Here is a 23774-nt window from a genome sequence, read left to right on the forward strand (position 1 = left end):
TGTGTGTTTTCTTATATCAAAGCCACATTTGGTTATCTGCTGAGTTCACCGGGAGGAATCGAACCGCAGATTTTAGCGTTGTAAATCCGAAGACTGTACCAGCGGGGGATTTCAGGAACTATGAACCTTTATAAAATAGCAACATGATTTATCGTACAATAACAATACATAGGCCTCTCAACCAAAATAAAACTCAAAAACTATTTGGTAAAAGAGTATCCCAAGAGTTTGTGGTGGGTGGTGATGAATAGCTTCCTTCCCTCTAGTCTTATACTGCTAAATTAGGGACGGCTAACGCAGATAACCCTCGTGTAGCTTTGAGCGAAATTCAAAATAAACCAAACTATTTTATAAACCTACATTTTATACCGCGGTTTCCTCAGTACTGAAGTATCGTGTGCAAGGGAATAACTGTTTATTACCTGTTGTATAATATTATCATATTATATCCACTAACTGTTATTAAAGTCCTTAGGATGTGAGCGACGAGACATGGCTTCCCAATGTGATTTCTATCAACTGTTATTCATTTTCCCTGAACTTATAGAAATTTGACATAACAAAGGTTTCGTCTTGTGAAACCAGTTCTGTACAAATGTCTAACTGATCATCAGTTTTATGTATATTGTTCTTGGGAAGATTTTAATATAAAAAACAGCAAAGATTTAAAGTATCAGATGAAGATGTAGATTGTTTTTGAAAAGATTATAATATAAAAAAACAGCAAAGATTTAAAGTGTCAGATGAGGATGTACATTGTTCTTGTGAAGATGAGAAGATTTAATTAGAAAAACAATAGCAAAGAGTTAAAGTACCAGATGAAGACGTAGATTGTTTTTGAGAAGATTATAATATAAAAAAAAAACCAGCAAAGATTTAAAGTACCAGATGAGGATGTAGGTTGTTCTTGAGAAGACTTTAATTAAAAAAAACAATAGCAAAGATTTAAAGTACCAGATGAAGATTGTTTTTGAGAAAATTATAATATAAAAAACAGCAAAGAGTTAAAGTGCCAGATGAGGATGTAGATTGTTCTTGAGAGAATCTTTATTAAAAAACAACAACAAAAATTGAAAGTACTAAATGAGGATGATGGAAAATTACTCTCCACGAGGTGTTGCTCCCTACGCATAATAGAAATATATGTATCGCATATGAAGCTGTTAGCAGCGACAAATCAGTTTACAATTCAATAATCTGTTGGTCGTAATTTTCTCACAAAAAAAGCAACACACTTCCGTTTATATTTTTTGAGCAGTTCAAACAGATGTTCCGAAACTGGAAGTGTGTGGTTTCCAGCATTAATAATACGTTCTGATAAAGAGTTTGATTCAGACTTCTAATTTTCTGAATACATGTTCCAATATTAAGTTTTTTGTTCATCAACTATTATCAGGTTTATCCTCTGTTTTTCAAACTTTTAACCTGTCACAGAACATACTGTATCATTTTTCATGATCCGAGATTTTAAACATGTAAACATGAAAGTATTAATTTTTAATGGTAACTTATTATCAGGACAAACAACCGCTTCTTTAGATGTTTTAGCTCGTATAAAAATAACTGTAGATTTGGATTGCATTGATAACATCTTCCTATAATAGTTAGTTTGATGTAATAAATTGGCTGCTTTATTACTGGACTTGTAGTGTGTGTGGATAACTAGAGAAACATTATTCATCTTAAACAAATATTTTTAAGCAACACAATCCGAACAAATTAAATATTTTTATTTTCAACTTTGTTCAAAAGGCTAGTATGACTAAAACGCTTCTTCAGCCTGTTGTAATAAAGATTTTGGTAATTGTTGAAGGGAATTACGAAACTTTGGGTTTACTTTCTAGATAACAGCACACTGTTATGGGAAGATATTAACAGCAAGTCGTGTGTGAAACCACGGAATGTGTGGGTGTGTGTTTGTTTTCTTATTACAAAGTTACATCGGGCTATCTGCTGAGCCCACCAAGGGGAATCGAAACCCTGATGTTAGGGTTGTAAATGCGTAGACATACCACTGTACTAGCACCGCAGAATGACCTTCTATTGAACATTTGTTTTTTGTTAGTTACTGTACACGCTTCAGCTTGTAAATGAGAAAAATCGGGGATAAATTAGCCTCAGTTGTGAATTGTTAAACTCAGCTATTTTATATCACGTCCTTGAGTGGCTGATACTTCTGATCTGTTTTATCAATATTACATCTTTAGAGGCCTAATCAACTTGTTAAGCTTGACCTTTTATTCAGATATCACACATTTAACTAACTGACCCATTTTTGTAGCATATCTTTTTAACATATTACATATTTAAGTAACTGATCCATTTTTGTAGCTTTATGTCTTTAACATATCACGTACTTAAGTTACTGATCCATTTTTGTAGCTTTATCTCTTTACACAAATCATATATTTAAGTAACTAATCAGTCTTGTAGCTTTATATTTTTATACATATCACGTATTTAAGTAACTGATCCATTTTAGTAGCTTTTATTAAAGTCAAAGAAGAGCGCTTTGTGAAGGGTTACCTGCAAACCACGAAAATACAAGTATTGTGTGCAGAATTATTTAATTAAAATAATCATAATAATAGTAAAATAACAAACTTGGTCTCTTATGTTCTGTATTGCTAATGTTAAACTAAATGTTGCGTAAAAACTAAAAAATGATCGGTTTGTTTTGAATTTCGCACAAAGCTACACGATAGTTATCCATGCTAGCTGTCCCTAATTTTCCAGTGTAAGATTAGAGGGAAGCCAGCTAGTCATTACCATCCACCGCCAAATCTTGGGTTACTCTTTTACCAACGAATAGTGGGATTGACCGTCACATTATAACGCCCCCACGGCTGAAAAAGCGAACATACTTGGTGCGACGGGGATTCAAATTCGCGACCCTCAGATTAGGAGTCGAATGCCTTAAACCACCTGGCCATGCCAGACCCTAAAAAATGAACCTCTGTTTTTTTGTGTATCTCAAAAATATGTGCGAAACTACGATTATAAACGCGTGCGCAAGAGTACTTCACTTAAACGGATATAAATAAGCAAGAGGCGGACATAAATGTAGTTTAAATACGTTTTGCACAAAAAGCATATTATAAGCTAATTAAAGCTTAAAAAGTTTAAAAGTTTTATTTATTGCTAGTATTAAGTACAGTAAAGTTTAGCCTTAAATAAACTAAAACAAAAAAGTTATACGAGTTACAGTGTTAAGTTATTTCTTTACGGAATACAGGCAGAACTTAATAAAGACTTTACTAATGTTAGGCCTAAGAAAAGTGGATTTCCGGATTTCGGTGTCTGTCTTCAGAATTATTTGGTATTGTGTTTAATTAAGTACTGTTGCAGTTAATTTATTTCTTTAGCAAATACAGGCCTAAAATGTTAGGCCTAAGACAAGAGAACTTACAGATTTTGACTCCCGCCATCAGAATTATTTTGTATTGTTCTAAAAATCGTGCGTTTAAGTAAGTTCTTTTACAATAAAGATAATCTGATAGCAAATATTTTTTGCGGACTTCTGCTGGTAGAATATAATAATCAAAATTTAAATAGTATAATTCACTAGTTTCGTTTTATTGTAAGGCTAATACGATCATTACAAGTTTATACGTTTAGGAGCCAGCATGAACAATATTAATTAGATACTTAATTTTAGGCTATAGGTTTAAAACAATTGCAATTCCTATAAAGTTTGAATATTTATCCGCTTATCCTATTTCATAAAATTATTTCTTGATTGTGCTTCATCCAGCAACAACAAAAAAAACAAAACAAGCAGAATGGGATTTCTTATACTTTTTCAAGTCGTGTTTTTCCTATCGCATCCACAGATGTTTTTGACGTAAGATATTATAGTGTCTAAATCTCAAGTACTATGGATAAAAAAAAAAAAATTAACACAGGGACACCGAGGTTACCCGATTAGCTGTGACTGTACGTTAAACCTCTCACCAAATATAGTGATGTAACACGTTATGGTAGGTTACCCTTTATTGTAATCCTTTCGTCTAGCATGCTGGCCTGGCATGGCCAGGCGGTCAAGGCACTCGACAAGGGTCGCGAGTTCGAATCCCCATCACACCAAATATGCTCGCCCTTTCAGACGTGAGGGCGTCATAATGTGACGGTTAATCCCACTGTTAGTTGATAAAAGAGTAGCCTAAGAGATAGTGGTAGGTGTTGACAACTAGCTGCCTTCCCTCTAGTCTTTCACTGCTAAACCAAGTACGGCTAACGCAGGTAGCCCTCGTGTCGCTTTTCACGAAATTTAAAACAAGCCGTTCTAACATGCTTAAACATAAGCCCTAAGCATTGCCCCAAATCGAATTTTGTATTTTAAGGACCATCTCTTCATCATTTGTGGGACACTTTAAAACTTTTTAAACACTTTTTACTAATGAATTAGTAATTCATTTAATAATTGATACACAGTGACAAGTTTAAATTAGGTACACGTTAAACTACATTAGGAAACAAAATATGGAGAATGAAACTTTGCTTATTAGGGACAAATAACCTACATGGTATACTGAAAAAAATTACAATTTCATGTTGTTAAAGAATGTACTAACATTAAGAGTGTATTTTACAATGTGTTTAGAAATATGTTTTATTTATCTCTTAAGTTTTCATCACGTAGTTAACTTAAACAGTATTTAATCGTCTTCGTTCGAAGCTTACGCCTCAAACTATTTATTCTAAACGACACATTCCCAGCAAATTAAATCTCTTTTTTTAATCTTTGTTCAAAACGCAAGTATCATTAAAACACCTCTTAAGCCTGACAAGTTAGCTAAACTTAGAGAAAAAAGGAAATAAATTTAATCACTCGTGAAAACCTAAGGGAAGTAATTAAACTTAACTTCTTGTACTATTTATAACATTGCCTGTTGTTATCACTCTATGCTGACTTGTTTGATAACAAACTAAGGTTGCAAACGAGATTGTAGCAATATGGTTAATTAGGCTATGCCATGAAATCAATCTCACAGCAGGCCTGCGGAACAGAATATTTAATTATTGGTTAGCTTGTCAGTTACTGAATGTGGAAAACAACAGCTGTTCTTCGTTCTCATAGGTCACATAAATTGCAAGAAACTTCAATTCAAAGTATTCTGTTTGCCAGATGTTTTCCAAAGATGTCCATGGAAGGATGATTCTATAAATATCTGAATAAACTGGTGCGTTTGTATCTGCTGAGCCCGATTGCTTTGAACTATATAAACTTGTATGAAAAGAACTTGTTAATATATCCCGTTTTGGATATTTAGAGAAGTAGAGTGAACATAAATATCGGTTTTAATGTTAAATTCATCAAAACGATCACATGAAAACTGGAAACATCATCTTATCCTGAACATATCTCAGATAATAGTCACAGCACCGTGTTAATATTATGTAATTATTTTTTTATAAATTTTAAAAGTTAAGAAAAATGAAATAAACCGTGTTACAAAAGAAATGGGGTTAACTGATAATGAAAGAAATGGTAGGTAAATATATATATATATATAAATATTTATTCGGTAGCTCTTGTCCGTGTATAAATTTAATGTATGAATGATATGAACGAACAGTGGTCTCCGTTAACCATCAGGTCTCGTCATTGATGTTATAATGTGACGTTCAATCCCACTGTTTGTTGGTAAAAGTGTTGTCCAACTCAGCTAAATTAGGGACAGCCTTGGATAACCGTCGTGTAGCTTTGCGCAAAATTCCAATAAAAACAGACTATGGTCTATTTTTTATCATCAGAAATCCAATCAGATGGGAGAATCTTTATCGCTGACTTTTGTTCTTCATTTAATATTTATGAAACTTTTGTATAAATGTATGGAATTGGTTTAAAACGTTACCCTGTAGTAACAGAGACTATTAACACTCTATAAGAAACATGCTTCATGCCTTTAACTGCCCTTGAAATTGCTTCCTTAATTGTCCATAGTGATCATTCTAACAACTATCACTGTGTAATATTGACGAATATTTCATGTTACATCTAATAAGCTTGTGCAGCCAAATATAAGGTTGTGGAGATTTTATTAAGATATATGGCCCAAGATGAATGTCGTATACCTCAGTCCCTAAATCGATATTTAAACGAATCAAAGACACCAAAATCCATATAATCTACATCACACAACTTGTCTGACATGTAGGCGGATAGGATTACTTTTATTGAAATTTCGCTTTTCATCTTTGTCATGATTTTGGAAGCCCTATCTGTCTATTTATGAATTTTTGACTGACGACTTTTGGTCAACTTCAAATCTACGTTTCTTAGTTTGTTAACAACGGTAGCAAGAAGTGGGTCGACTTTCTTATCAGCGACTTTTAAAATCAAAGAATGTTTTTAATAGTCACAATATTAACTCCACAGATGGTGGTTTTAGTTATAATTGGTTGGTATAACTTTGCAACCCGTTGTTCTTTCTTCCATAAGAATATTGAATCCTCTTTTTTTATTTTGACCACTTAAGACCACTTTTCTTTCTTAAGACACTCGACTCGTCATCTGAGAGTCGCTGGTTCGAATACCCGTCACACCAAACATGCTTGCTTTTTTAGCTGTGAGGGCGTTACAATGTTACTGTCAATCCCACTATTCTATGGTAAAAGAGTAACCCAAGAGTTTGCGGTGAGTGGTGATAACTAGCTGTCTTCCCTCTAGTCTTACACTGCTAAATTAGGAACGGCTAGCGCAGATTGCTCTCGTGTAGCTATGTGCGAACTTTAAAACAAATCAAACCAAACATTTTTTTTGAAAATGTTGTAGCTTTTCTCTCTACAATGTTTTAAGAATGTTTTTGTACAAATATTCTGTCACGAAAAATGCTGTGACATATTTCTTCATACATAAGTCTCACCTTAGCGGCATTGCACTGGTCGATAATTCGCTTGAGCCAAATGTGTAGAGGCTGACGTATCATCTTTGGCGTCACGTCTCGCATCTTCAGTGACGCGCTGCAAGCTTTATGTACAAATCATTAATATTAATTCTAATAATCTCTCTGCACTATATCAACAACACGAATAAAAGTGAATATATATATATATAATAGCTATGTTAATCTTTTGCTTGACAAGTAACAAACTTCGTATGACTTATCACAAATTAATAAGATGTATTATTGGCATTGCTATCAGGCCGATAAATATAATGCGATGAGTTATAAAATGGCAATTTTCTTCTATTTTGCCTTCTGAATGCACATGTATTTCTTGTCTAAGCTGTCTTAGCTTTAAATAAATATTGTATTGCACTCAATTTCACATACTTTAGCTGCTATGCCTTGATGTTTATTACTGTGATATCTACAGTTGTTTATCAATAATAGTTTCATTTATTTGTTTGTTGGTTGAATTTAGCGTAAAGCTAGCTGTCCTCAATTTTGAAGCGATAAACTAGAAGGAAGGCAGCTATTCAATACCATCAACAACCATCACTTAGTCTATTCTTTACCAAAAACTAGGATTGTTTATAACACTATTACGCTCCACGGTGACGGGATTCGTACCCGCAACCTGCATTGCGAGTCGAATGCCGTACTCTCCAACCCATGTAGTTTCAATTAATAAACAAAAACAGTTATGCAGAGCATGAGTCACTGAATTGTTCTTTCTTTCTTGAATTTTACGGCCCCGAAATCTGAGATTCGATTCCATCAGTGGAAAAAACAGATAGCCCAATGTGGCTTTATTATAAAACTAGGAAGCAAACTTTCTTGGTATTTCTAATTGAATGTTTATTTCCAAAAAATAGCATTGTTTGTAAAAACGTGCATATACTAAAAATAAAAAGTTTGAAATATTCTCTAGATATGTTAAGCAGATCACATCACTGTTCCATCACGTTGTATTTTCCCTATCATAAACACAGATGTTATTGACATGAGATATTACAGTATCTAAGTGTCTAATATTACAGAGAAAAAAATTTGATACAAAGACACGGATTAGCTGTGACTGGACGTTAAACTTCTCACCAAGTTTGGTCATGTAACATGTTATGCCAGGTTACCCTTTATTCTAATACTTCCGTCTTACATGCTTGAACTTAAGTCGAATTTTGTATGTTAAGGACCATGCCTTCATCGATTATGTGGCGCTTTGAAACCAACATATAAATTAGTAATTCATTTAATTATTTGCACACAGTAACAAGTATAAATTAGATGCACGTTAAATTAAATTAGAAAAAAAACTATAGAGAATGAAACACTAAAATCAGCTGCTTCCAGACTGGCATTCTCTTAGTTTTCATCTTCATAACTGTAATGTAAGTCACTAGTAATGCACTTAACATATGCGTAAATACGAACGTATTCTACGATTTTATATCCTAATGGTTCGCCTTTTTACAAGTTGGATAGAATATATCCCCCAACGGCGTAGCGGTATGTCTGTAGACTCACACTGCTAGAAACCGAATTTCGATACCCGTTGTGGGAAGAACAAAGATAGCCCATTGTGTATTTTTCTGTTTAATTTCAAACAAAGAGAATAGAATATATCATTAATTAGTTATGTTATTGGATTTTCTCTAAATGACATCATGTTGACCTGCCTTTTTAAGGTCATAAGCACCTATTAACATTTGACATAGATAAAGACTATGTTCCTACGTTTCAAACAGGCGTCTGGTGTTTATGTGTGGACTTCTAAGAGGCAAGACTGAGAAAAACAGCAAACTTGGAACAATATTTTGATTGGAAACCTCCATACAACTGAAAACGTGGAAATACATATAATTCTGGTATATGCTTACCCGTACTTTATACCTTTAAGCGTACAAATCAAATAGCATTTGATGTGTGCTTTGCAAAAACAATTTAAAGGATGAACCATGAATAATGTACGAAATCTTCATTCAACACAACAATGGACGGAAGAAGTTGTTCAGAAACAATCTAATCAAAGCGTCAAACTAAGAGAAAAAACCGAACTGGATTATGCAAACAACTCACGAATAAACACAAATTCGACAGAAATATCGTAATCATACACAAGCCATGTATTTAAATCAAGAACCTTATTAACACCAATTACCCCAGTTAAAATAAAAAGAAACCTCAGTTTTCTACAAAAACAATTGCAATTAATTTAAACACGTTTATCGGAGAAACCAAATAAATTGATCTCAAACTTAAGTAACATCTAACTCTCACGTGTTTTTGGACATCTTAACAGGTTAAAACATCACTGAAAACAATGTCGAAATAATCCAAAGAGAAGCAGACATCGGAAGAAGAAAACATTTCAGACATAAAGGACAAAGTCATCAAAGTAAATGCTAAATAAATAGCCATGGACCACCCTTTATGTATACTGATATCTTATACACCTCGTTTCACTGAAAAAGTTGATTTAAACGCCATCTACGGTATTGTTATCTCCATTACGAGTCTGTTACATCCTCTGGAATTCAACTTTCTTTCTTTGAATCTCTTACTTGTTGATATCATGATTCAAAATTTTATATTTATTCTCACTGTAGCTTGCCTTCTCTGAAACTTGCTGTTATTGTATTTCTGGTTTAATTACTCAATTCTTTATGTTCCTCCCTAAACATTGTAAGAAAAGACCGTTTTATATCTGAGTTGGGAGCGGTCTAGTAATTGACGTGTCTGTTAGCATATCAAATAATTCAAGATCAGGAACAAGCTCTGGATTGTTCTCTCAAAACATGAAATCCAGACAACTCTTGTAACATCTGGTGCCTCTGAATGGCTATTTACCTTCTGGTCAGTACTCCAAAAGTTCCTTTGTTTCTGAATTTCGCGCCAAGCTACACGAGGACTATCTGCGTTAATTGTCCCTAATTTAGCAGTGTAAGACTAGAGAGAAGGTAGCTAGTCATCACCACCAACCGCCAACTCTTGGACTACTCTTTTACCAACAAATAGTAGGGTTGATAGTCACATTATAACGCCCCACTGCTGAAGGGGCGAACATGTTTGATGTGACGAAGACTCGAACCCGCGTCCCCCTGATTACGAGTCGAGCGCTTTAACCACCTGGCCATGCCGGGCCATTTGAAAAATACAGATGACTATACTTGAATCCTTGTGTTTTCTATCCTTATCACTTAACCCATGTACGTGTAAGCCATCTTTCAGATTCATATTGATAATACCAATGAGTTTGTGTATTTTATTTCTTTTACGAACGTTTTTAACAGTTAATTTTAAGTAAGGTATCCTTTGAAGGCGTCTGGTAAAGTGGTAATTCTTCGGATTTACGACGCTAAATTCAGGGGTTCGATTTCCCTCTGTGGACACAGCAGATAGTCCAATGTGGTTTTGCTATAAGAAAACACACCTTTAACAGGGTAAAAGAAAATTTAAATATTTATTTTAAAAACTCTATTGTTCGTCCTTTCTAATCTTTGTATATGAGATTTTATTAATAATTATTAAAAACATTATAATTGTATTTACTTACCGTCTGTACACTGGAAAGCCGCCACCTACCCACCTCTCATAAAAGATAGCTTTGTGTTTTAAATTCCTTTATTTATAGAATTAATGATATACATTATGGTAAATGCATTTTGTTTTATTGCTCTAAATTTTAATGTCATGTATTCCGTGTTAATTCTTTCCGAAACATGTTATTCTTAGAATATCTTATGTTGCTATTTCACGTTTTGAAATGAGATGAATCGAGAATGAAAAAGAGTAGCTAGCACTCGCATAAAAATGTACTCCTCTTAGTGAAAGGTTTCCTAGAAACAATATAGTACATTAAATGGGGAAATAAACTTACTGTTCTTAGCATCTGTGGATTTCATTATTCATGTTGCGTCAGTTTGCTGGGTGAAGCATACTGGTTATGACGAAGAAATGGAAAAAATGAGGAGAAATGAACAACTGAAAACTTGTAACCACTAGCACTTACAAATGCCGTAAACATTAATCTATTATATAATTCAGAGCGACTCAACCTTTTAGCTAAGAGTTGTCTCGCTAATTAATTATACTATAAAACAGTAATATTGAAAGCATACATATATTTTTAAATCATCTACAAACAGTCTCTGTAAACTGTAGACATGCTTACTGTCACGTGCCAACTGCATTGTAATATGAATTTTCCGTGTTGAACAATGGCCGGTTAGCCCATTGTGTAGCTTTACAATAAAACAATGACATGCTCTTATAATATCCAAACAAAATCACTTATTGCAGAGTGACAAGCGCCATCTGGCATAAACGCTTATAAAATTAGTGCTTTCAATAAGAAAAAAGTTAATTTTCAAAATGTCTGAACAAAACACAAAGAGATCTCAAAAGCACTTTAAATGTATTCTCAAGACGGCTGGAACGGGTATTAAAACTTTAATTAAAATAAAGTACAAAACAACGTTTCGGCCTTCTTAGGTTAAACTGAAGATGTCGAAGAAAATCGAAACGTTGTTCTGTACTTATTTTAATTAAAGTGCTAATAACCATACCAGTCATCTTGAGAATACATTTTTACTTCACTTGGGTTTCGCATCATCGCGAAATTTTACCTCAGTTTCGCCTATATACAAAATGTTTTGCGATATTTTTGACATTTTAGGACTATCTTTAATATTGGTGTTTGAAAAGAACTACTAAAACGTATTTGACCCGGCATGGCCAGGTGGGTTAAGGGTTCGATTCCCCGTCGCACCAGTTATGCTCACCCTTTCATCCTTGGGAGCGTTATAATATGACGGTCAATCCCACTATTCGTTGGTAAAAGAGTAGCCCCAGAGTTGACGGTGGGTGGTGATGACTAGCTACCTTCCCTCTATCCTTACACTGCTAAATTAGGGACGGCTAGCGCAGATAGCCCTCGTTTAGCTTTGCGCGAAATTCAAAAACAAATAAAAACGTATTCACTTGAGAATGATAGCGCCTGTGATGAAAAGGTTGTATCCGTTCCAAAAATTAATCTTCCTTACTGTTAAAATTGTATATTGTAATAAAATATTCAGTAAGTGAACGAAACACAACACAGTGTTTTGGGCATAGTGTCAATTTACATTTTTATACCTAAGGTTAAAATAACAGAGTTCATATTCAGAGGCAAACTAAACGCAAACATGGCGACTTAATTTATGCTGGAAACACGTTAATTTTATTAGTTGAATTATAATGTATATTTTCTAGTCCGATCTAATCTAATTTCCTTTTAATACGAAAACATTTCACTGCATGTTAGTCGCACAGTTGTTGGATAGATACATTTGATGTTAAACAGTATTAGTAATCTAAATTCTATTAATTCATAACAGTTCTAGGTAGAAGCCTACGTATGCTAGGTGTGGCGTAGTGTAGCGATAAACGTATCCGACGGTTATCCGAGGGTCCAAGGTTTATGTCCCATTGTTGTAAAAATAATTACTCTCTATATTTTGAGTGGCGGTCAGATTTAAGTAGTTGATAATAATAATCTAAGAACTGATGGTGTTTGCTGTCCACTGGCTGTTTAGTCTATCAATTCTAAATTAAGGACGGCTATCGCAGATAGTTTTGTTTAGTTTTAAATGAATGTCTCAAACCACAAAAAATTCATTAATTGTTTAGAAATAGAAATAAATAAAATGAAAACATAAGATACGCAACGTATGTAAAGAGAATCTGTATATCTTTAAAATAGCATTTGTATTTCCAATTATAAGTGCAAAATGAATATCGACACTTGAAGTGTTTGTCCGAAATTAAACCGATACTTGAAGTGTTTGTCTGGATTTATACCGATACTTACAGCTTCATTTCTGGATTTTAAAGGATCTTTATATGTTTTTGATTTAAACAAGTTCTAACAATCAAAGTTCTCGGATGACAATTATCGTTTTGTATATAAGAGAGTTTGCATAAATGGTTTCGAATTAAAACTAGCTAAATAATTTAAAACTTGATAAGAACTTATGTTAGTAAATGTTGTGTATTCGTAAGAGTAGATCGTTGGTTAAAATAAAAAGTTTAAATTATCCAAGCTAAAACCTTAAAGATTCCAAGACTGGCATTATAGGCTACGTTTATTTTTTGTTTTAATGGATCGTTAGTGCTCCAAAAACTTGCTCTAAAACTAAGTGTTACTGTTTTTTCTACAAATAATACAATCATTTTAAGATAGTTTGTTTTACTCAAAATTACATAAACTTCCTTCTTTCGTGTCTTTGATCATGAATTAACTTTACTAGATTGTAATAACACTACTGCCTTACACTCACGTGTGTATTTCTTTATTACGAAATATCAAAAGTACAAAAAAAAAAGAAAAGCAGTGGGTTTCAGTCTGGAAAAGTCAGCAAGCACGAGAAATAGTCCACTTACTTACTATGAATAACTATTATTAACAGTTGAGACATTTCATTACTAATTAGCTTTCTCTGAGGGTCACGGTTTCGAATCCCGGTCGCACCAAACATGCTTGCCATTTCAGCCGTGGAGACCTTATAATGTTATGGTCAATCCCACTATTCGTTGGTAAAAGAGTAATCCAAGAGTTTGCTGTGGGTGGTGATGACTAACTGCTTTCCCTCTAGTCTTACACTTCTAAATTAGGGACGGCTAGCGCACATAGCCCTCGTGTAGCTTTGCGCGAAATTCAAAAACAAACAAACAAGTACCTTTCATCAGTTGATCTACATATAATATTCGAATACCTAAATAAGCACTATTGGGCCCATTGAGGACGGTTTCCGTTCTTGTAGAACGGGTTTGACTCTACGTGTAGGTTTGAAATAATGATGAACTTTGCAACTACAGAACCAGATCAGTGATATGGATATTAAAAGTTCTTTGGCGCTCATGTTCGCAGGTATTTTCATTAGCTTCTTTAATTGGAGGGACGTGCTTATGTATATCTTAAGCCTGTAAAACGAACCACATTAGCTCAGGCTTCCTACATTTAACTCACACTATTAGAGACTGAGAATTATATTTTCTAGCTACATCAGTTCTTGTCTTAGCCTCTGACACCTAAATCAGATACAGAGCAAACATAGTTCCAATTATAAGTACAACGATAATACCGATTGTTCTAAGTTAAAGTGTTTGAAAAGTTCTTTGTTGTTTCTTTTCTACCCACGGTTCTTACTTTAGACTACAAATAGGCAGGCATGGCTCAGTGATTAGTTAGCACTGATGTGAATCTGAGGTTCGGAGGTTAACTTCCCCTAATAAGAATCTGATGACATATGACTCGCAAACTGTTACCAAACAAAACAACAATCGCGTTCTGCAAAGGTGAGCTATAAGAGTAACAGTCAAATTCCACTGTTCTGCTTGACAAAGGAAGTAGCCCCCACCCCAATGGCCCAGTAATATTTTTGCAGACTTATGCTGCCACAAACCAGGTTTCGATATCGTGGTGGGCAGAGCACAAATAGTTTTTTGTCCAGCTTTGTGCTCAATAACAAACAATGACAATAGTAGACCAGGAGTTAGCAACTAGTGGAGATGACTAATTAGATCCTCTTCCTCTAGTTTCACCAATTCAAAATAGGAGAAAGTTTGACGCATTTAGTACTCAGGTTCTTGTGCACAAAATCCAAAAACGAACAAGACTGTAATATACTTCAACAACTTTTCTCTTATTTACTTATGGATATCACATGAAATATATCTCAGTAATAGTCCTTGAAATATACCCCAAACCAGGTGACTCCTGGTATTATACTTGGTAGTTTCTAACACATTTCTTTTCTTTGGTATTATTTATTCTTATTCTTACACTGCTAAATTAGGAACAGTTAGCGCAGATAGCCCTAGTGTAGCTTTGGACGAAAATAAAAAACAAACAATTATCTTCGATTATTTATTGTAAGATGCACAAAGAGTACAGGTAGACATGAACGCTCACATACCTGTATTGAATACATTTCTAGACACGATTTAGTTTCCATACGAGGCTTAGCTGTATTGTTAATTTAATTCGTTTACATACTCTTCATTCAAGTAAAATACAAATGCTTGAATTACACTATGTAACACAAGTTTTGTTCCTGGATAGTATGTGTTATTTCTTTATTGCTTATGTTGTAAAAGTACAGAAAATGGCCACTAATCCCTTCAAACTTTGCTTTTGTGACCTGGATAATGAAATTTAAAAATTAACCTATTTTCTATGTAAAAATGGTCAAATTTGCACATTTTCATTTACATAAGGTCTGAATAAAACAACATATGGATCAAGATTTACATGTATTTATACTAAAGTTATACAAAAATGTTCAGAAGTGAGTAGTTTTTGAGATTTGCGACCGTAATCTAAATCACTTTCACGTATCAACCTACAAATATAGTCTCCCATCATGTTTTCGTTATATGCTCCCAGGTCACAAAAGCAAAGTTTGAAGAGAAAAATATGTCTTTTCCGTTTGCTTTAGGCATAAGCAATTGGGAAATAACACTTTCTGCCCAGGAACAAGAAAAGGCAAAACTTTGTTACATAGTGTTATCTGTTGTAATATCGTAAAAGGTGGAGGTTCTGACATCGCTGATAGTATGTGTGTTCTTATAGCAAAGCCACATCAAGCTATCTGCTGAGCCCACCGAGAGGAATCGAACCCATTCGCTGATAGTAACGACTGAAATTCGTTCACGTTATTGGTACACGTATTTTCCTCAAGAGAAATCGTGATTGGAAATTACTTTACTGTGATAGCCTTGCTTAACTGTTTAATCTTAAACAGTATTGAAAATCATATATAAGAAGTGCAAGTAAACAGATTACTGTCTTATTCCATATAAATTAAGATTACTAGTTATCGTAAAAACAATACAGATCCCATAAGAAAAGTAATAATAATAAATAACTAGATGTTTTATATTCTGTTTCTTTAGTTGTTGTTTGTTTGTTTGTGTTTTTTCCAAGCAAAGAGGGTTAGCTAACATCTGTGTATTAGGGTTAACACGGATAGAGGACATCCTCTGTGTGAACCGCTTGGGATGTGATGGTTGTGACAATGAAAGATTGGATAAAAAATAGTTTCCAGGACGGAATAATAATTTGGATTCTTGTTGCGTTTGTACCAGTATTTCAAAGAACTGAGAATTTTGAAAGCAACGCAAACAATCTCAAGTGATAAAAATCCTATTTTTCACCATCGAGAACTTTGTGGCCGATTGTCCATCGATGCGCAGTATAGAATTACAAGTACATGTTTCGGTATTGCTGGTTAACGTTGCGTGGTTCGTTTTTGTGGGTGGGAGGGATGCAACTTCCCCTTCGCACATGTAGTGTAACAAAAATAGCCTAAGAATTACTATTAGAGCGCGGATTGGCACTCTGGTGGAATTTTATATTCTGGACTTAGAAAATGGTGCTCGAATCTGTACGACACCAAGAAATATTTTCCAAACTTTAATGGTATATGGTTTTGTTGTAAGAGTAACATGTCAATGCATTAACGTTGAAAGGTGTTTTTTACTCATTTGCCTCCCGTCTGGTCAGTAGCTCAAAATTAGGAACACGATACCTAACCTTAGTGGCTTTGCCATAAATACGAAAAACAAATAGAAATTATATTCTTCGTAAAAATGCTATAAAGTGGCAAGTAACGACGATAAGTTATGTTGATTTGTGATCATTTGAATAATAAGTTAAGTTATTAGAATGTATTTCTAATATAGAATACCAGCTGGTACTCATTTTAAAGATAAAACTAATGTTTTACGTAGTATAGATATAGAAATATAAAGAAAGGGAATTTTGTGATCGTCAGTTTTGGTTACAGTTTTGCTGTTTTTTCGAAATTCACGCAAAGATACACGTCCCTAACTTATCAATGTAACGCTAGAGGGAAGACAGCTAGTCCTCACCACCCAACGCCAACACTTGGACTACTCTTTTACTAAGGAATAGTGAGATGAATCTTATAACACCTCCACGGCTGAAAGGACGAGCATATTTGTTGTGACGAGGATTCGAACCCTTGACCCTCAGATTACAAGTCGAGAGCCCTAACCACCTGGTCATGCCGGGACTCTTGGTTAGATTGTTAGTTTGTTTTCGAATTTCGCGCAAAACTACTCGAGGGCTATCTGTGCCTCTTGGTTAGAAGGACTTGACTAAGTTTGAAACGTGATAATTGGACTATATGTGGTCTCAAACTTAGTCCAGTTCACTGGAATGGAGAAAAAAATATATCACTCACGTGATTAATGCTTAACAGGCATGTTTGGAATGTATATTAAGAGCTACACATACGTTCAAAATAATGTAATACCTATTGAATCTTGTATACAATCATTACACACTTCAAGATATTTATGTTATTTTCGCTAATATTTGACGTAAAGAAAAATAAGTCTGCATGTCGGATAGAATGAAAGTTAATCAGCGAACATTCCAAGTTCAGAAGCTTGAGAAACATTTTAAAGGGACCCGGCATGGCCATGTGGTTAGGGCGCTCGACTCGTAACCAAAGAGTCGTGGATTCGAATCGCCGTTGTACCAAACATGCTCCCCCTTCCAGTAGTGGGAGTGTTATAAAGTGATGGTGAATCCAATCATTTGTTGTTAAAAGAGTAGCCCAAGAACTGGCGGTAGGTGGTACTGACTACTTCTCTTCCCCTCCGGTCTTACACTGCTAAATTAGAGACGGCTAGCGCAGATAGCTCTCATGTAGCTTTGCGGGAAATTCAAAACAAACCAAACATTTTAAAAAAGAATTGTAGAACATGTTACATTTGCGCTTAATTACACTCTAATCTTCTGTTGCATTTCGAATTGAATTTTTTTTTACTGTGCTTTCATTTCAAATTTGTCTCGTTTCAACAAAACCTCTTTTGACAAAGTATAATCAATATTCAGGCTTATTCTCTATCTAGCTTTCACCCTTTGAAGCAAGACTAGGTCGTTAGCTTATCTTTGTAGAACACTGAGAGAGACTGACAATTTTCTAAAACACTCAAAATTAATTAAGTATATTAATCTCCAGACACGAACATTATGTTTCCCTCAACTGATCCATTACCAAGACATGTTCTGAATCTATTGTCTTGTGTATTTGATATGAAATGCCTGTAAAAATTACGATAGAATTTTTTTCTTGATATCTCAAGCTTTTATGTCTCAAAATGATACACATGTATCATAAATATATGTACATATATATTATTCTTGTTTGTAAATTCTGCGCAAAGTTATTCTTTCCCCATTTTCAAGCAACAGACTAGAGGGAAGACATTTAGTCAATAATATCCTCTTCCAACTCGTGGGCTACTCGAAATTAACAGTGAAATTTGATCGTCACCTCTATAATGCATTCATAGCCCTAAACCGTAGAGTGTGTTTTTTTTGGTGGGGGGGGGGAGATAGATGGTGGAGGTTCAGATAATCGGTTCACTGTCTGACATCATAACTACTTGGACATGATTGACCCGTATATTTTGTAGTAACCATTACCCTTCAAAGCACTTGTTGTGGACAACTAGATTGTGCTTTATTTAGTATCAATTTAAGAACAACGTTCTACTATTAAGTGCTTAAAGCTACAACATGTTTTTGGTACAATGAAAAAATTAAACATTTGTTGAATACTATTATAAAGATATATTATAAAATTATTATTATTACTATTATAAAAGATTAAACTATTTTGCTTTTATATCTTATAATCTTTATAAGACGTTTATCATACGTTTAGGTTTCAGAGGTAGTTCACCAAACTTCCAGTAGGGGCCTTTTATCTACCCCGTTTTGAATATCGTCGAACAACATTAGACATTTTTGTGACTTCTTAATTCAAGGACATAAAATAATTTCTACATATGTATATGTCTATGAGAAAGAGTGAAGTTAATCGCAGAATAATAAATATTCTATTTATAAATATATATGTTACACAGCTCAGCTTTCTTGCAAATGATTATAGTGAGGTACGATCAAAGATGAACGTTTTTTTTAAATAAGAAAGAACGTAAGCTCCCCTCTTTCTAAAACATCCTCAGTGGCACAGTGAAATGTCTGCAGAAACCGACTTTCGATACTCCTGGGAAGGTCGCTGGTTCGAATCCCTGCCACACCAAACATGCTAGCACTTTCAGCCGTAGGGGCGTTATAATGTTACGGTCAATCCCACTATTCGTTGGTAAAAAAGTAGCCCAAGAGTTGGCGGTGGGTGGTGATGACTAGCTGCCTTCCCTCTACTCTTACACTGCTAAATTATGGAAGGCTAGCGCAGATAGCCCTCGAGTAGCTTTGCGCGAAATTCAAAACAAACCAAACCCCTGGTGGGCAGATCACAGACATCTCTTTGTGCAGCTTCATGCTTTAATATCAAACAATTAATATTTTCGACGTAATTTAAGGAGTTACAAGAGAAGAAAGCTTACTCTGCTAATTGGTTTTGTAAATTGTACGAAGGAAATATCAGTGTTATATTAGTCTTAATTCGACGTTTCACACTTGAAGAAACCGGATATTCTAAGAGCTGTTCCTCTGTTGTCTGATAACCTGAGGACTATTTACGTCTAATTAAATAACATGATAAATCCAGTAACTTCTTCGTGAAATTGTCACAGACATCTCTCTTTCGTTCAATCGCTTTTCGATTAACGTTGCCAACAGAGCGACCAAAATCAACTACCAAATATCAATCCTCAACAACACAGCTGGTTCTGTAAGAGATAATTGGAGGTGAACTGAACATTGTTAACAACGCTACTGGAGGACTTAGGTCTCTTAGTAAGAATAAAACAAGGAAAAGCTTGTTTAGAACAGAGAAAAACAGACATTATGTTAGTGTTAATAATAACCCATAAGCTTTATATATACTAACAAAAGAAGTTGATAATGGAAAGTTTATAGATGAATCAACTGAGTTTAGGGTCATTTCTATAATCTCTTAGTCGTTTAATCAAGCGATTCGGTCGGTTTTCCAATTGAATACGATTAGAACGAACTTGTAATTTATTTTCAAAAGTTGTTTTTATAGTATTAGTCTCAAATGTCACAACTGAAAAATAATAGTTTTATAACTCCAGACAATAACAGTATGATCGTTTTAATATCAGTTTTTTTTTCACTTTTTTACAATAGAAAAACACGAAGAATATCAAATGTCACGTGCTTGCTAAGATACTAGTGATATTTTATTTCTATTTAACAACGTATTTTGCGAATCACATCCTGGCATGAAGTGTAGAATACTCTTAAACCTAAATATTATTGTAATTACTTTAAAACTTTTCTGATGAAAAGAGTAGTCCCCCTAAATAAGTCTTCATATTTACAACGCTAAATTCAGGGGTTCGATTCTCCTCGATAGAGTCAGTAGATAGCTCCATGTGGCTTTGCTATAAGAAAAACACATGGGAAAAATAAATACGTTTTTTTAAATTCATTACACAGTTTTTTTTTTAAATAATAGCATGTCGATATACAGGGGGTCGACCGAAACAATGGCCACCCTCGGAGATGTCAATTTGTTTTATCTCTTATACGATAATAGAAAAATAGGTAAAACTATATATTTTTGTGTGTATATGTTTTCTTATAGCAAAGTCATATCGGGCTGTCTGCTGAGTCCATCGAGGGGAATCGAACCCCGGATTTTAGTGCTGTACCTCCGTAGACTTACCGCTGTAGCAGCGGGGAACTATGTGTTTTTATAACACGCTCGACGAGATCTGTTTAACTATTATCTCAAATCCTAATCTTAAACTGGGTTTTGTAAATACCTGAAGTTTTCATGATTTTAGTTACATTTGTTTTTATAAAACTTGTTGTGCACATGTTGTAGTTTCTTATCTCTTATTACAATTAACTTACAAAACGATCAAACAAGTTTCTCTTCAATTGAGGAGTCGGTACAAGATATCTTAGAAATAAGAGAATTGATCTTATGGAATGGCCACCGACTGGAACTGTTATCTAGTAAAAGATATAACGAATTAACAACGTTTTCAAGGTGGACCACTTTTTTATCAATCCTCTGTATATTTAAGTATGAAATGACACAATACGTAAGCATGCGTTCGTTCTACTCTATATACATCTACGTACGTACCCATTGTAGAAGGCAGTATTAGAATGAAAAAAAAACATAAACCTAAAAACTATTATAAAACTGGAACTGACACACGGATTTGTTTTGTTTGTTTGTTTTGAATTTCGCTCAAAGCTACACGAGGGCTGTCTGCGCTAGCCGTTCCTAATTTAGCAGTGTAAGACTAGAGGGAAGGCAGCTAGTCATCACCACCCACCCCAAACTCTTGGGCTTCTCTTTTACCAACGAATAGTGAGGTTGACCATCACTTTATAACGCCCCTACGGCTTGAAGGGCGAGCATGATTGGTGCGACGGGGATTCGAACCCGCGACCCTCGGATTACGAGTCGAACGCCTTAACACACTTGGCCATGACGGGCCGAGACCCACGGAACACCTACGGTCAAACTAATATCTTTATTGCAACAATACTTATTTAAATATACGATTTCTAGAATAACACGAATTTTAATCTCAGACACCGAAATCTGTAAGTCTATCTGTTTTAGGCCTAACATTAGTTAAGCTTTTATTAAGTACGGCTTATATTCCTGTAAAAATAAATTAACATTGTAACTAATGTACTAGAGGGAAGGCAGCTAGTCATCACCAACCGTCGCCAACTTTTGGGCTACTCTTTTACCAACGAATAGTGGGATTGAGCGTAACATTATAACGCCCCCACAGCTGAAACTGCGATAATGTTTGGTATGAAGGGGATTCGAACACGTGACCTTCATATTACGAATCCAGTACCTTAACCACCTAAAGTTTTCCATGTTAGTAAAAGTAAATCAAATATTAGGGTTGTTTTGTTCGGAATATTCTGAATAATTAGGTAAATGAGTTTAACCTTGCTGCTCTGTTGTCGACAAATTAGCAAACCACAAACCAGTACTGTTTCCAGAACTAATATTTACACCAGAAAAATTCCAGTTAGAATACTTTATCGAATCTACTCGTTCGGTTTTATTTAGGATGAAATCAGGCCCGATTATTCTACACTGTTACCACGTGCAGATAAATATAGGTGTAAGATTATTTTACCAGTTGCCAAATGTCCAAATACTTCTGTAAAATTTAAGCAAATATCACTATTTCCTATAATCTGTATGACTTTTAATCAAAATTATTGCTTGCTATATTCTGTAGATTTGAAGCAAAATCACCATTCTCTGTAACAAGTGTGAGAAAACGAAATCACCGTTTATAAAACGTCTATAATTTTGAAACAAAATAACAACTCCATTTTCTAATGGAAGAGTAAGTTATACTATACATGAACTGTTATTTATATGTAGCAATGCTTCAAGGAGTTGCATGGCAAAGGAAATTATCTTGTGAGGAGTAAAACCATGGGAACACGAGTACAAACTTCTTTATTGAGTTCAGTCGATGGTCAGTAGAGATGTTTCTTTGTAGAAATCATGATATGAAAATGTATCGTTGAATGTGCAAAGAAATGATTTCATTCCAATGAAAACACCAGAGGGCACCGTTAAGAATAATACGTGACTATTATCACAAATGAAAATGTACAGTTTAAATATTATGGAGAAACCATAGAGGTGATAATTGATATACAAATGGAGGAAAATAATATAATTTCTTTTATGTCTTGCACAGTTTGTTAACTTTATCCAAGTATATTTCTATCTAGATATGTGTGTTTTTCTGATAGCAAAGCCACATCAGGCTATCTACTGAGCCTACCAAGGGGAATCGAACCCCTGGTTTTGGCGTTGTAAATCCGTAGACTTAGTGCTGTACTAGGGGGGGAGCGTCGAGGTAAAAAACAACATATAAAATAATTCATTTCTTTTTATGCTTGTTTATTTTTTAATTTCGCGCAAAGTTACACGAGGGCTATCTGCGCTAGCCGTCCCTAATTTATCAGTGTCAGACCAGAGAGAAGGCAGCTAGTCATCACCACACACCACCAACTCTTGGACTTCTCTTTTACCAATGAATAGTAAGATTGACCAACATTATAACGCCCCCACGGCTGGAAGGGCGAGCATGTTTGGTGGAACGGGGATTCGAACCCGCGACTCTCAGATTACGAGTCGAGTGCCTTAACCACCTGGCCATGCCGGGTTTTCTTTTTATTTATATACATACGTGTGTGATTACTAAATTAGAGAAAGACGCAATAAATTAAGCCAAGTTTAAAAACTTTAACATCTTCATAGCTCATAGCGGTAAGTCTTTGGATTCACAACGCTAAAATCAGAGGTTCAATTCCCCTCGACGGGCTAAATAGATAGCCCGATGTGGTTTTGCTGTAAGAAAACACATACAAACACACACATATCTTTGTATATTGATGATATGACTTGGAATTATCGAGTTTTGTCTTGTCAACACGTATCTTATTTTATTTCACTCGAATATGGTCTATCAAACTGACAAATATACGGCCTAATGATTCTAACAAAGAAACAACATAGACAAATCAAACAGTTATAATGACTTCGTTATGTTCTCTCATCATCGGTTAACTACGTTTCACCCATCCAACTATTTCGGCAAGTCGCCATTGATTTCTAATATTTGCATGGAAATAAAGAGGATATGAAAACTTTATAACAAGGGTAAAGCTTTAATATTAAAATTCTCAGTATAGGTCTATATATCAAGTATTAATTTTATATCTAAATTTATCACTAACCATTTAACGTGAAAAATAACGTAAAAACAATGAAGTTTGTTTGTTTTTTGAATTTCACACAAAGCTACTCGAGGGCTATCTGTGATAGCCGTCCCTAATTTAGCAGTGTATGTAAAACCAGAGGG

The 23774-nt window shown here is 34.6% G+C and overlaps 1 protein-coding gene across 2 annotated transcripts in view; it reads right to left on the reverse strand.

The window, feature by feature from the left end:
• The window catches only part of LOC143247388 (cardioacceleratory peptide receptor-like), a 70047-nt gene that overhangs the window by 45122 nt on the left and 1151 nt on the right, over nucleotides 1-23774 (reverse strand). The window lies entirely within an intron of this gene.

This window comes from Tachypleus tridentatus, chromosome 3 (assembly GCF_004210375.1).
Source record: "Tachypleus tridentatus isolate NWPU-2018 chromosome 3, ASM421037v1, whole genome shotgun sequence".
NCBI lineage: Eukaryota > Metazoa > Arthropoda > Merostomata > Xiphosura > Limulidae > Tachypleus > Tachypleus tridentatus.